The sequence below is a fragment of the Centrocercus urophasianus genome, unplaced genomic scaffold (genome assembly GCF_019232065.1).
Source record: "Centrocercus urophasianus isolate 14NV4802_14NV808 unplaced genomic scaffold, USGS_Curo_1.0 seq_9, whole genome shotgun sequence".
Taxonomy (NCBI): Eukaryota; Metazoa; Chordata; class Aves; order Galliformes; family Phasianidae; genus Centrocercus; species Centrocercus urophasianus.
In genome coordinates, this window is record NW_024885532.1 from 1,631,216 (window position 1) to 1,645,052 (window position 13,837).

Below are 13,837 nucleotides of genomic sequence, written 5' to 3' on the forward strand. Positions count from 1 at the left end.
AAAGGATGGAGGAAATCCTGTAGCAAGCGCGATTTGAAGGTTGGTTTAATATTTGTTACTGTTCCAATTTATATTTTAGTGTAAATATGGAAAATACGTTTTTCGACGCAGGTGTTAACAAATATCTTCAATCTATCATTTTGTAAGTTGTATTGAAGCTGTCCTGGCAGGATGGAGAGAGTCTCTTCTGTCCCATGAGAGGAGATGAAGTGTCCCATAGACTCCTCAACTGAGCGAACAATCCTGAAAACACACCACATCCAGTGTCCAGAGTTCAGGGCACTCAGGGGTTTTTGCAAAGCTTGACCTCAGCTCACGGGGCTGGCTTGGCTGGGGTGCTGAGGTGGTGCTGGCTGGAGTGTCCCACCCTGCCTTCACATCCCCAGCACTACCAGGGTGTGGACACCAAAACGGGGACAAGGAGGGATCCAGCTGGTGAGCATCACTGTTGCCCAGGGCCTATCTCTGCATGTTGCTTTTACCTCTCGTGTTTGTAACTGAGCAACCCCCAGCCTAGCCCAGTAAGGGACGAGCACTTCCACCTCTGTGGTCGCTCTCTGCAGGTGGCAGAAGGGAGATGCACTCTGGGATGCCTTCAAGTGGGTGCATACATCACTTCCCACCCACCTTCCTCTGCATCTTTCAAGGTAACCCCTGCTGAATTGGTGCTTACTTCTGACAAATGGCTCTGGATCACACAGGATTATGTAACATGCAGCTGCAATGTTTAAGTTCCAGAGAGGGAGAATTACTCAAAAACATCCCTTTCTCAGCCATTTTATTACCTAAACTTGTGCAGCTTCCAGCTCTGCGTGCTGGGCTTTTGAGTGGATTATCCTTCTGAGAAGTTGAATTCTCTCTAGTCAATAGCTAATTGCTCTCTCAGTTGACTGTGTAGGTTCTGTGGGCAGCTAATGCCTTGCTCTGAATCACCAGTGGGTCAGGTGTCTAATTCTTCAGCTCTGCTGTAAGCTGGTGGCCACATCATTTCTGTCAGGCATGGACTGTGCTTTTGTGCAAAAGCTTATCATGAAAATTCTCTGAAGGAATTAGTGAGAGCTTAAGTCTCATTGCTGGCTGTTCAGCTGATTGCTCAAAGAGGAATTTGCTCTGATTCTGCCCCTGGTCTAGGAAAGAAGCAATGTAAAGCAACCACATCTAGTGACTGTTACTGTAAAATTGTAAGTTGCAATGCTTTTACTGACCTTCTATTAAATGCTTACTTTACTTTGCTTTTGAGAGAAATTTTTTCCTCTGTGGGAAGAAAAAAGAAAGAAGTGAGGAGATTCCAAAGCCATCAGCTGAACTTAATAGTGAAGATACACACAGAACCTACCATGTAGACTGCTGACATCTAGTAATTCTGAAGTACCTCCTTCACTTTTCATGCAGTGCATGCAGCCCTCCACACTACTGTGTGGTTATAGTTGGGTTATGAACAAAGTGGGTTCTATGATCCTGCTCTACTTCAGATCTCCTGCAGCTAAGATACAGTTCAGTATCTGTAAGTATTCATTATCCAGATTTCTTTGCTAAAATTAGCTTTCTAAGACCTAAGAGGACAGAAGAGGAGGTACCAGCACTGGCCATCTTTATATGCTCCAACTACCTCTTTTGGGGCCTTTTCCCTGAAAGATCATGAGCATCAAAAGCTACCTCTGCACTGTCTTGCAGAGTAAGCCCACGCATAAGCTATTGTACAGATCCAAAATCACACTCTGATACTAGCAGGGGAGCCTTCAAAGAAGAAACATGAGAAGAAAGCGTGACCATCAACCTTCCACTTAATAGGTCTCCAGATTCACCTAACAGGAGTACCTGCAGGTCTGACTGATGTAGAATCACAGAATTGTTTGAGTTGGAAGGGATCCCTAAAGGCCATCTAGTCCAACTCCCCTGCAGTGAACAAGGACACCTACAGCTAGATCAGTGTGCTCAGAGCCACATCCAGCCTGATCTTGAACATCTCCTATCTTGATTTTCACGGATCCCACTTGCGCTCATAGCAATGCTACCATCACTCCCTCAAAGTGCCCTGATGCCACTCGTGTAAAGACAGATGGGATTTGCAAACTAAGGTAATAAATGTCATGAGAGTGAGAGATGTGTTCATTATGAAGAGCAGCTCATCCTGAATGTACCAAACTACTCAGCAGAGGGAATAAGTGATCAGATCTCACCCAGAGCAGACGGTCCCTTCCTGTTCACCTCTCCTCCTTTCAGTACCTTGCTGCTTCTGGCCTGTTGACAAACCCGTGAACTCTGGAGCATCTTCATTGGGCAGAATGGAAAGAAATCAGGTGCTGACTCCAGCAGTTGCCTTTGACAGCACTTTTGAGAAGTGCCAGAATAAAGGAGGCAGAAACTTTATCTGCAGCTCAGATGAAGTCTTTTCAACCCTTATCTCTGCCCTCAAGCTTTCTCACATACTAGATAAAAAAGCTTTTTCAGCACTGTGGTGGGGGCTGTGGTAGGTCTCCTTCTGCGGTTCCTGATTCTCTGCGGTCATGTCACAGAGAGCTCTGCTGTCTGTTTGAATTACATTAGATGTATTGATGCTTGGCAGGGTAAGGCAAGATTACAGAACACTCTTCTAATTCAGGAAACACAACTCCTTCTCCTCCAGCTGTACCGTGTGTAGGAAAGTCCTGCTTGAAAGAACTGTCCATTGCAACATGACGCTAAAGCTATGCTTCAGGAGCACCTCTGGGTGACCGTGTGCCTACTGCTTCTCTGACTCCTGTACTGAGATGATAAAAGTGCTCAGCTTTTTGAAAATGTCAGAATTGGTACAAAGGACAACTCCAGGCTTGGCAATAGGAAAATCACTTGATTTTTTATAAGGGTTTACATTCCTGAAAATATCATCAAGGTAGCCGTGTCATATGTCCAGTCTTTTCTCATGGAACTGCTGAAATGTTCAGTGATGTGGTCACAATGCCCTGTCCCATGGCTCCTTTCACTTGGTGATTCCATGGCTGTGTCCCAGCCTGCTCCTAGGCCTGCTTCCCTGTCATCTCTTGAGTGACCACCCAGTCTCTTTCCAGATTTATTCCTATCTGCCTCAGAAGAAAATCCCCCCCAAGGTTTCACTGTATTATTATTTTTTTTCATTATATATATCTTCTTCTGGGTGACTCTTGCTTAAAATATCTTTCAGCAACTTTTTTTTTTTTTTTAACACAGATGCATTATTACTCAGCTATCTGTAACAGTTTCACAGTTACCTCCTCTGCCAGAGTTAACTGAAAAACATGTAACATGTATTGCCAGGGATAAGGTTGATGACTGCCTTCCTTTGGGCTGGCTGCCATCAATCTCAGGCAGAGCCTGAAGTGCTTATTACATTTTGCTGGCTCGTTTCTTTCTCATTTTTACTGCAGAATTTCAGACTCCATAAGAGCTTTTACCAACGCATCTTTCCAGCCCATGCTTGTTGCCTGCTCAGGGGAGGGAGACCTGACTGAAGAGCTGCTTCTGTCTATGTTGGCTCCCCTTGGGGTGCATGTTGTGGAGAGATGGTGTGCTCAGTCCTTGCAGATGCATGTCAAATTCACTTGTAGTCCTTAGGACCTGTGTCAGCAGCTGGCTTTGTGGTTAGCAAGTGTGCTCAGGCTTGGCATTCCCTGCTCCCACTGGTCCCTGTGGTTCAGCTGCCCAGCAGAGAAGTGAACAAATGGACTCATTTACAGCTGCTCTAGGATTGCTCAGATTTGTGTCACATCCCAAAGCTGCTGCATCTCCTCCCCATGCCTGGTAAAAGAAACTTCAATGAGGTACAGAAAGCCTTCTTCTTCTTCTATAGAAGTATACACCCACTCGGTGTGCCAAACCCTACAGATTTAGAATTCAGCTCAAAGCTTTGAAAAATGCCACTTGTGTAGGCAAAGCACAATCCTTTCTGAGAAAAGGAAAAGCTGGATTTTTAACAGAAGGAAAAATCATCCTTTTATTCAGGACAGATATTCTCTTTCCTACCTCCTTTTCTTTTTCCTCCCCCCTCCAACTCTTGCCATCTGTAATCTTAGAACAAGTCTCATGATCTTGCAGACACATTTTATTTTTTTTAATGTAGAATTTTGTTTCAAGTAACATCCCGACTGAAAAAAATTTGATCATGACATATAGAGAGAGTGGTGACAGAGCTCATTTACACTGTGTCTGTCTCCTGGTAAGAAAGAATACTCTTGTGACTGCTAGGATGGAAAAAAAAAAAAGCAGATAGAAGTCTTATTTCTCCTCTAAACTGAAAAAGGAGCAAAAAAAAAGGTATCTTTCATTTCAGCCTTGCCTGTATTTTTGTTTTTTAGCTTGGTCTGGGTATTGTCTAGTCATTCTTTTCTGATGTATACTTAATTGTGTTATTCAGATGGATGAATTTGTGTCAGCTCATCACATCCACTGCCTCATACTCATTTTTGCATTGGTTGCTCTCAGTCATTCAGTATCAGCATAGTTGCTATCTGGTAACCACTCTGCTGCTAGCACTGTGCAAAATTGTCCTCCTCCACCCCCTTTCCCCCCGGCTTTTCTTGCATATTTCACAACTTTTTTCATTCAGAAGCAAAGTTAAGGACAGGTTTCACAGAGCAATATGAATGGAAATGAGAGTTTATTGCACAACGATTGCTCAGAATATTACTTTTCTTGGCAAGTTTCAACAAATTCACTTTGCAGCCAGAGAATGTCAGACCTGTTTCTTTCCAAATTCAAAGGAGTATGTAGTGGAGCAGGCTTTCACTGGAACAGAATTTCCTGAGCTTTCAGCTGTGGCTGTGGCATGGTTAAGGATCTTTCAAATTGTTCTAAACGGCACTACAAAACATGTAGCACAAAGAATTGCTTGCTCCCTGTATTAACTGTTTGTGTTGTAGGCACTCAAATGTTTAAAGACTAGACAGGACTGACGTTAAAGGATGAAAGTTCTCAGTGAAAACTCTTCTAATTAAGAGTTTGTTTTTGTATCTGTGAGGAATTTGTTGTTTAATTTGCATGAATCAATTTCCAGGCCAAAAATGGATAAACATGCAATTGAAGAAAACCATCAACCAGGAAAAAAGCCAGGAAATAGAAACTCCAAACCAAAAAGCACAGCACGTCACCTTTTTCTGTATTATTCTAAGTGCATTTTTACTCTACTCATACTCTTCCTCTTATTTCAGTTGTACTGTGACTCCTGGGCTTCTTTCTTTTCTCCTCTCCCCTATGTCCCACACTTATTTTCCTGCACTTACATCATATTGGCAATGCTCAAAATCTGCACATTTTTATATTAGCTTGGTATCTTTATCTGATGGCCTTCTGCTACGTCCAAGGTTAGCAGTGCAACAGAAAACATCTTAAGCCACAGTTTTTCCTGGATCACTGAGGAAAATTGTATTTCCTGGATTTATTAATGTTTATCATGGTTTCAGAAAACCACCTGTTCTACCCATACGATCAAGAGAATGGATACTCAATTCAGAGGTGCAGATGTGACAGTACGTTCAGCAGAGTATTAAAACAACAGTGTGCTAATAAATTCAGAAAAGCCTCTGGATTTAGTATATCAATATTATTTCACTGCTAAAAACTGTTTTTCAAATATCATCTCTAACAGGTAGAAGAAGCCAGAACCTTTGCTGGGAAAGCATCTGCTGTTTTCAAACAGTTAGCTACTTAGAATTTCAGTTTTTTATAATAGCTCCTCACATTTCATTCTCCTTGAATTTACTTGCATGCTGATGAGACAAAAATATCACAACAGACTTGCAATGTTTCATACAGGCATGAAACACATATCAGAAATCTGATAGAGAAAATGGTTGCTCGCCATAGTATTACATTTGGTTCCAGCAGGATTTGAAGCAAGGAACCAATAATTAATAGAACCCTGTGGTAGGTGCCTGAGAAAAGAATAATAATTAAAAGGTGTTGTTAATTATCATATTTTTCATTATTTATAGAAGAATCTCTGCATCACTGCAGGTAATGTCATCTTAGGGAGGCAGCAGAATTTCAAACTGGTGCTTACACTTAGTTCTCAGATGAGTAATTGTTTTTCCTCCTTTTAGATCATGAAGCATGTACGGCAAAGTTCCCCTTGCATTAAGAGAATAAAGAATAGTGCAAAATTATTACAGCCAGAAAATCATTTTTCAGAGTCTGAAAACCACAGAAGAATTATTTTGAAAGCTCAGGTTTTCTTTTGTCTAGAATAGAGAACACAGCACACAGTGCACTTTAACAGAGCAAATGCACTCTCAACTCTGCTCAAATGTTTCTTTCACTCATGCTGTTTCTAAACAGCTGATCTCTCTCAACTTGGGACAGGCATCTCTTGAATGGGACATGCTTCATCTATCTTAGATACTCACTGTGGGTACCCAGAAATAGGTCATACAGTGCCATTAGAGATTCTTAATGGTTCCATTCATTGGCTCCATCTCCTGCCCCAGAAAGACATGGGTTTCCTGCTGCTCTACCAGGTACATAAAGAAATGTAATGGAAACCTTGACTTGATGAGCCCTGCAGAAGTGTCCAGGACATAACACAGCATGTAGAATATCACCGAATGTACTTATGTTTGGACCCAAACACCTGTCTCACGATTCAGTTCACCTAAATCTTGTACCAGGTAAGGGTAGGATTCAGCTCACCCGGATTTAGGAATTTGATTCTGTTGCCTAATCTTGGTTGCCTAAACTTCATTTGAAGTTCTTGAGCACATTCTGAACAATGCCTTTAAACTTAAATCCAAACAAACAGGAGAATATTAAAGAGGCTGCATCAAATGTTTAAAGACTTCTTTTGAAATATGAGATTCCTCTGCAAGAATTAAAACAAGTCAAACAGAATAGAGAAATGAAACAAATCCTTACAAATCCTTTTTTTTTTTCCTTTTTTTTTTTTTTTTTTTTTTTTTTTTTTTTAACAGATTCCAATATCTTAAAGAAGTATATTGATTTACATTTTAAGATTTGTATCCCATGGACATTCTTTTAAAAAAAAAAAAAGGTGTTTATTACAGTTCAACTGTTGCAATGGAAGCTATCATTAAATCAGTTTGTAATCTTACTGACTCAAAATTAAGTGAAAATAGCATGTCATTTTTTAAACTGTCTATCTCACACATAGTCAGAGAGTGCTCCTGTCATTTTTAAATGAATAAATAAATTACTACTGCCTGAAATTTCATCTTTAGATGCCATGACTTCTGACACTTCCACGATAGTTTTCACTTCTCTGACATATTTTAGAAATGCATTGTTTGCACATAAATATAACTGGAAAAAGAATGCTGTAAAATGAACTCATAAACTACTTTAAAGATTCATCTTACCTCACGATTCTCCAGTAGCTGGCAATCATGAGGTTAACATTACTGACCTGCAGAGAGCATATTTCATTTTACAGCCAACAAAACACAAGGCACGAGGCATGTTTTTACTTGAGGAATTTATTGTAGTCCATCAGAGAATATCAAATCCCTGTTTTCAACCACCAAGATACATTGCCTTCAAAGTGTGAGTGAAAGGTGATGAGAATGAGAAGAATTGATGAAGATGAATAGATTTGTTTAACACGGCTTGGATAAAAATGAACTGGACAGTTTTAAGCCAGAGCAGTTATGGTTTTATTCTTTATGCTGTAAAGCAATCTAACAAAACCAATACTACAAAAATAACTGAAATGAATAAGGCATGTCAATGTCTTCACTGAGGTGTCAAGTATTTATACATACAGTACTGAATATTAAGCAACAGTGTAAAAGACTGCCCCACACCTCATTACTGCTGCAATTATAACAGAATAAAGTGTGTGTTGTCAAGTGTTGTTTGAGAGACACTGAAGATATAAGCACAAATCTTAATAGTTAGTAAAAAATTTGTTACATATGCTTCTCCTGGAACTGGAACCAATGGCAAACTTTCACTAAATTCAATGAAAGGAGGACCAGAAAGGCTGGGGATTGTGTTTCTGATCTTCCATTGCATAGTCTTCACAGGGCAGAAATTACATTGTCCAGATTGCTGTACCACTTTCTAACTTTAGGTTGAAAGGAGAAGTTACGTTACACCGTCCTTATCCATAAACCATGGGAATAGTTACATTTCCATAAATCTTCTGATCAGCTGTCCTTAATATTTGCATTAAAGGTCTGTATGCAAGCCACTTGCTAGGGCATTGTGCATGACTATAACAGTTTCTAAGATGAAAATAGCCACGAATCATTCACACAGTTTATTATACTATGGTGCCAGACCAAGGATCATTGGTACTGCCAACAGAAAGAAGCAGGAGCAATGCATAATATGTGCATGTATATGTGGGGAGAATGTTTTCCTAGTTCTGTCTATTGAAAGCATAGCCAGACAAAATTTGGTGATGTTGGGTGGCAGATAGTTTGACTCCCTCATTGCTCTCTTGACGTTGCATGCTGCAGTAGTTACTGCAGTGAGGTACCTATAGTAGGCAGTGTGCATATGACTTTCCTGACAAGAAATCTTTTTCATTTGAGATATTGTGCTCTCTGCGTGTAGCATTAATTAATCACAGGTTCTATATTTTAATGCATTATCAATCCAATTATGGCAAGATTGATATCAAGGTCAATGTATCTTCTTGTTTAACTGAAGATAGTCTCTTTATTTCTCATAATAAAGGTAGCTAGAAAAACTATGGTTTCTAACATTTTCAACACAGTATTTTTGTGGAGATAAACTGGTAAAGAAATTGCTGTGATTTTGAAAAGAATATCCTTAAGATCTAATAAGCAGAATTAAACTTTCATTTAATGATCAGAATTTTATGTACTGGTGTCTAAACAAAAGCAAAGCTTTGGCTATTAATCAGTGACAATCAATTAAACTTTCCAACAAGCCATTGCAAATTTAAAATATGCACATGAATAAACAGTATAATAACACTATTAAAGGAATAACTTGCTTTATACTGTTGTCAATGAAAATACGTACTCATTAATATATGTATACCATAAAGCGAGAGAACTGACAAGGTACACTTTCTTCTGAAAAGCATTATGTAGATAACATTTGCAGGCAAAAGGCAGGGCAAATAGAATTAATCTTTAAGAATGCTAGCTATTGTCTCAGTCTGTTATTGAATATTACAATCCTATCCTAACTCTCAAATGGGTTGTAAATACTAAAAAAGGATTTTTCAGTAGGCAGCAGAAGAAAGTATTGATTTAGAAAATAAAATGTATGTCCTTTTTCAAATGCCTTTGTCTAGTAACACAATATTGCACCAGGCAAAATTGCCTTGGCTGAGCAGCAATGTCTTCTAATGCCTATATTTTAGAAAGATGCATTACAAAAAATGAGTTTAATAGAAGGTAGTTCATTATCTGGTAGTAATTTAAGGTATATGAAAGAAGCAGGCATAGCACTACAAATATATATATATATATTTATATATGTAAATGACTGTCAGTACAACTCTTCCAACAAAATACTCTTGCAGTCAAACTTTTCTTACTGATGGACAGGAACACAGCAGTTCATGGTTTAACTGTTCTATGATTTCCTAATATCGTCTTTAACATCCTTGACATGACAAACTGTGAAAGAAACAAGCGTAAGAAACACAGAATTCATTATAAGTCTTAAGGGAAGAAATGGTATTTACATTACTGATCAGTGCTTTGTGAAAATCACATTAACTGTTGTGTACTGGACTTAGAATAAGACTCAAGGGGAAATGGAAAAGCGATGGATTGAACAGTACCATCTGAGGTTGTCTTAAAAATGTCAGACACATCCCATATTCTTCTCCCTAGAGAAATCTGAATGCATTTCTACTAATCAAAACATTGTGGAGAAAAGTGCTAGGAAAGGAAAGATGTGGTGAAAAAGATCCAGTGGCTGCAAGGGTTATCCATGGAGTATTGTGGTGTCATGTCGTTCCTGGATGACGGACAGCGGTGGTATGATTACAGATATGTAATTCAGCATCAGGTGATACCGTTAGAAGTGAGAGCCACTCTCTGTGAATCATAAATTTCATCTTGAAAGAACAACCAAATAGGATGGTAGTTCAGATAATCAGTGTTTTAACCAATCCACTGAATTACCCAAGTCATCATTGACCGATCATTGTAGCCTGAAAGAGAGGAGCCAAGGGTTCTGAAAAGCTTAGTGATTTTTTACAAGTTTTTTTTTTTTTTTTTTGTGTTCAAAGCAAAACCGAAAAATAATGAAATCCATAACATTAAAGCCCCCAAATACTGTGAATGAGATACTACCTAGACTGCTGTTTTTGTCTGGATAGTTCTCTCAGTAGATGTTGCCAAATAGCATCTGCAAACTCACCATTTTCACAGGTTTTTTTCCAGAAAATTACAACAGCATTTCTAGACACAAAAGTTATGATCATCTCTAAAGTAGAAGACCCTGTCTGGGACTCTCCTTATTAGATCTGTGTCAAGTATTGTAGTAAACTGAGTCCTTCCAATGCCCTTTTATAAAATACTTGTATATTACTGGCTTGTGACTGTACAGATAAGTATGTGTGAAAATAAGTATACATAATAGGGAGGGACTCACACACATGTAATACATGAGCATGCCATTCTCAGAAATACAAAATTTGAAACAAAGTGGAAGAACAGCAGAAATCAGACCTAGGAAATCAGACACTGAACGAGTGTTTTACAAGTGGAACTTTTGGTTTCTGATACATTTCAAGTACCAACCCCAAAAAAGTAGGCTGATGAAAGAGAAAGGGTTTCCTTATTATGGAGTTCCATGAGATAGCAGGAGGATATAGGAAACTGCACTTTGTTAGTTTCTGTTTTTCTTCATTAGTTTCTGTTTTTAAATGGTTATTTTCTGCAATAACTACCAGCTATTTTGCAAGAGGTATATTAGTGATCAGTCAGTATTATCCTATACATATTACCCTTGCTTTTTTCTAGTGACCTCTTTGAAAGCATGTACTTTCATTGATGCAGTAAGGGCTGAGACTGACAAAAAACTAAGTGCATTAATGATTAAACCTGATGGGTATTTTTTATCACTGCTGTTGCTCTTGAGGTACTTCAGTAATCTGCTTTCTGCCCTCCACAGATGAGCACTACACTCCTCACTGATTTTCTGAGCCAGCTCTCACCAGCCTTGGGAAGGCATCTAGAATTTCAAGAAAGAGCTGTTTGAACTCCATCCCCTTGTGCATATGCACACTGAAGCCAGACACAGTGCCTATCCACAGGACAGGAATAGTTGACAGGTTGAAAAATCTTATAGGGAAGATTGTAAAAGAAACAACATTAGGCAGAATTCAGAACAGTGAATACACATGGATTTCATGTCAACATCAGGGTTGGTTCAGCCCAGAAACAAAGGAGTCATAGCATAACTTTATCTCATGGGATCCCTCTCCAGGCTCCTCACTCCAGCACTGGCATAAATAACAGACAGTGTTGTGCCAACAAAGAGAAAGGCAGGAGAGAGTCTGGGAGAAACTTGGATCACCTCAGTCTCACCAGTGATATCCACCTACAGGCACTTAAGTGAGGTCTAAATGACAGACCTTGTCACCCCAGGTTGCCTGTGTAGGGAATAGACAAGCTCCAGCCCAGCTACAGAGATGCCCATATCTTTGGACTAACTGTGGAGGTCTAGAAAGACAGCCCTTCCAAATGCTGCGCTCCCTGGAATGCCTAGTGCTAGATGAGATGACCTTAGGCCCTAAGACAGAGCCAGTTTTCATGAAAACTGATGGGGTGAAAGGAGAAAAATTGGGTGGGAAAAGATTTCAAGCCTGAGAGAATGGAAAGGTTATCCATCAGAAAGGCATTGGTGCTCTTGGCACTGCCACACGTTCTTGCTTCCAAGTTCTAAGTCTTGAATTGGATTGAAAGTGCCTTTACAGCTAATAACGCAGAGCTTTCATAATCTGTGTATCATAGTAATCGTAAGGCTGTATAAGATTGTAGTTGAAAGAAATGTCTAGTGTTGCATCCGAAGTAATTTTTATAAAAAGCTATATACAGAAAAAAATTCAATTGCATTAGCCCTACAGAAAGTGACTTAAGGCATTTTACACAAAAAATACTGGGTTCTGTGAAACATATCTCAAAAATATATCAGAACAACTGTATATCAACAATATGAATTTTTGATTCTGTCCATAGTACATTACTTCTCTGAAGTTACAAAGCCATGAAGAATCTTTTCCTTGAAAGTTCAAACTCTGCCTCATTACACTATATATATATATGCTGTATATATGTAAACTGCTGTGTGCTGCTAAATGATGAAACATTTGAAGTAGTATTTGGAAATGGGAGAACTTGGGATTTTGCTTTCACTCTGACTGGAACTCTTGCAAAACAGAAGATATATCATTTAGCTTCAGGTAAGATCTTTTAAAATTTAATTGTTTATTTAGCCTCAGATTATGCTGAAATGTTAAAATTGGATCTGTAGAAAAGTAGGCTTAATATTAAATGAAATTTTCTTTACTCAGCCCTGTTTCTGTGTAAATCTGATTTTACTCTAAACTTGACTTGCATTTGAACATCCTCGTCAGCAACTCACATTTAACTATCTTAAATACTAATCTAGAAATACAGCATCAAATCCAGACCTAACAATTTGCATGCTTTCAAGCGATGTTCATATGTCTGGAATCGTAAAAGTTTAACAAGAAACTATAAATGTCAATTGGAACAAAAATAAAGACATCTGACCTATTTAAATAAAATGCTTTCTTTGAATTTACTAAATGTAATAAAATTGCAAGTGGAAATTAAATTGCTTACCAACAAAGCAAAGTAACCTGGAAGGAGTGCATATATAAAAGTTCATCATTTAATTTGTTTGAGATCCCTGAACACCTGAATGCAAACTCTTCATTCGTAAATTTGTTTTCAGATTAGGAAAACCTGCAAAGAATCTTTAAAATATTTTGGAGACGTAAGTGCTCCTTTTCCTGCCTTCCCTTGCACACATACATTGACAGATGATTTGCAAAATATCTTTCCTGTCTCACGCTCAACTAATAGAAGGAAGCTGAGAGCTAAACTCATCCAATTTCTCTTTGGACAGATTTTTGAGAATATTCATGACTCCTGAATTTGTGCAAGAAGATTAAGATAGACTGACTACTTAATTTTTGTCTGTGCTTTCTAAAGACTGTAACAGTTTCTCTATAGCTATCTTACATGCATATGATAAATATATATATATATACATGCAGCCAATATGAAAATAAATCAAATGAAGCTCAAAATGTTTAAGTAAAATAAGAGGAAAAAAAAATCCAGCACCAAACCTCAAAACAAACACTTACAGAACTGACAAGAAATTTTCCTGATGGTGCTATCTGTTAAGATAATCCTGATATAGAAAATCCATAAATTTCTTGCCACTGGCTTTGTTGGCTCATCAGCACAGCAGAAAACAATGATGCACAAATTATATTCTATAGCTACAGGGAAGACACAATGTTTTGCCACAATTAAATGAGTGAATCACATTAGTCTATAAGCTGTAATGTTATATTCAATTGAAAAAAGGTTCATCAGAATTTATGATCATCAGGATGGTCAAGAGCATATCCTTGAGCATATGCTTAGAACAGAGAATAAAAGCTAAAGGTAGATTCTGATAGACAAAAAAAAAAAAAAAAAAAAGCCCTATGAAAAATGAAAGAAACAAAAAAACCCAAAATAACAGCAAGTACAAAAAGAAGTGGATCAAATCTTTTTGTTGCTACATTCTCTGTCCATGAGAAGAAAAGAAAAGAAAAGAGAAGAGAAGAGAAGAGAAGAGAAGAAAAGAATAGAAAAGAAAAGAAAAGAAAAGAAAAGAAAAGAAAAGAAAAGAAAAG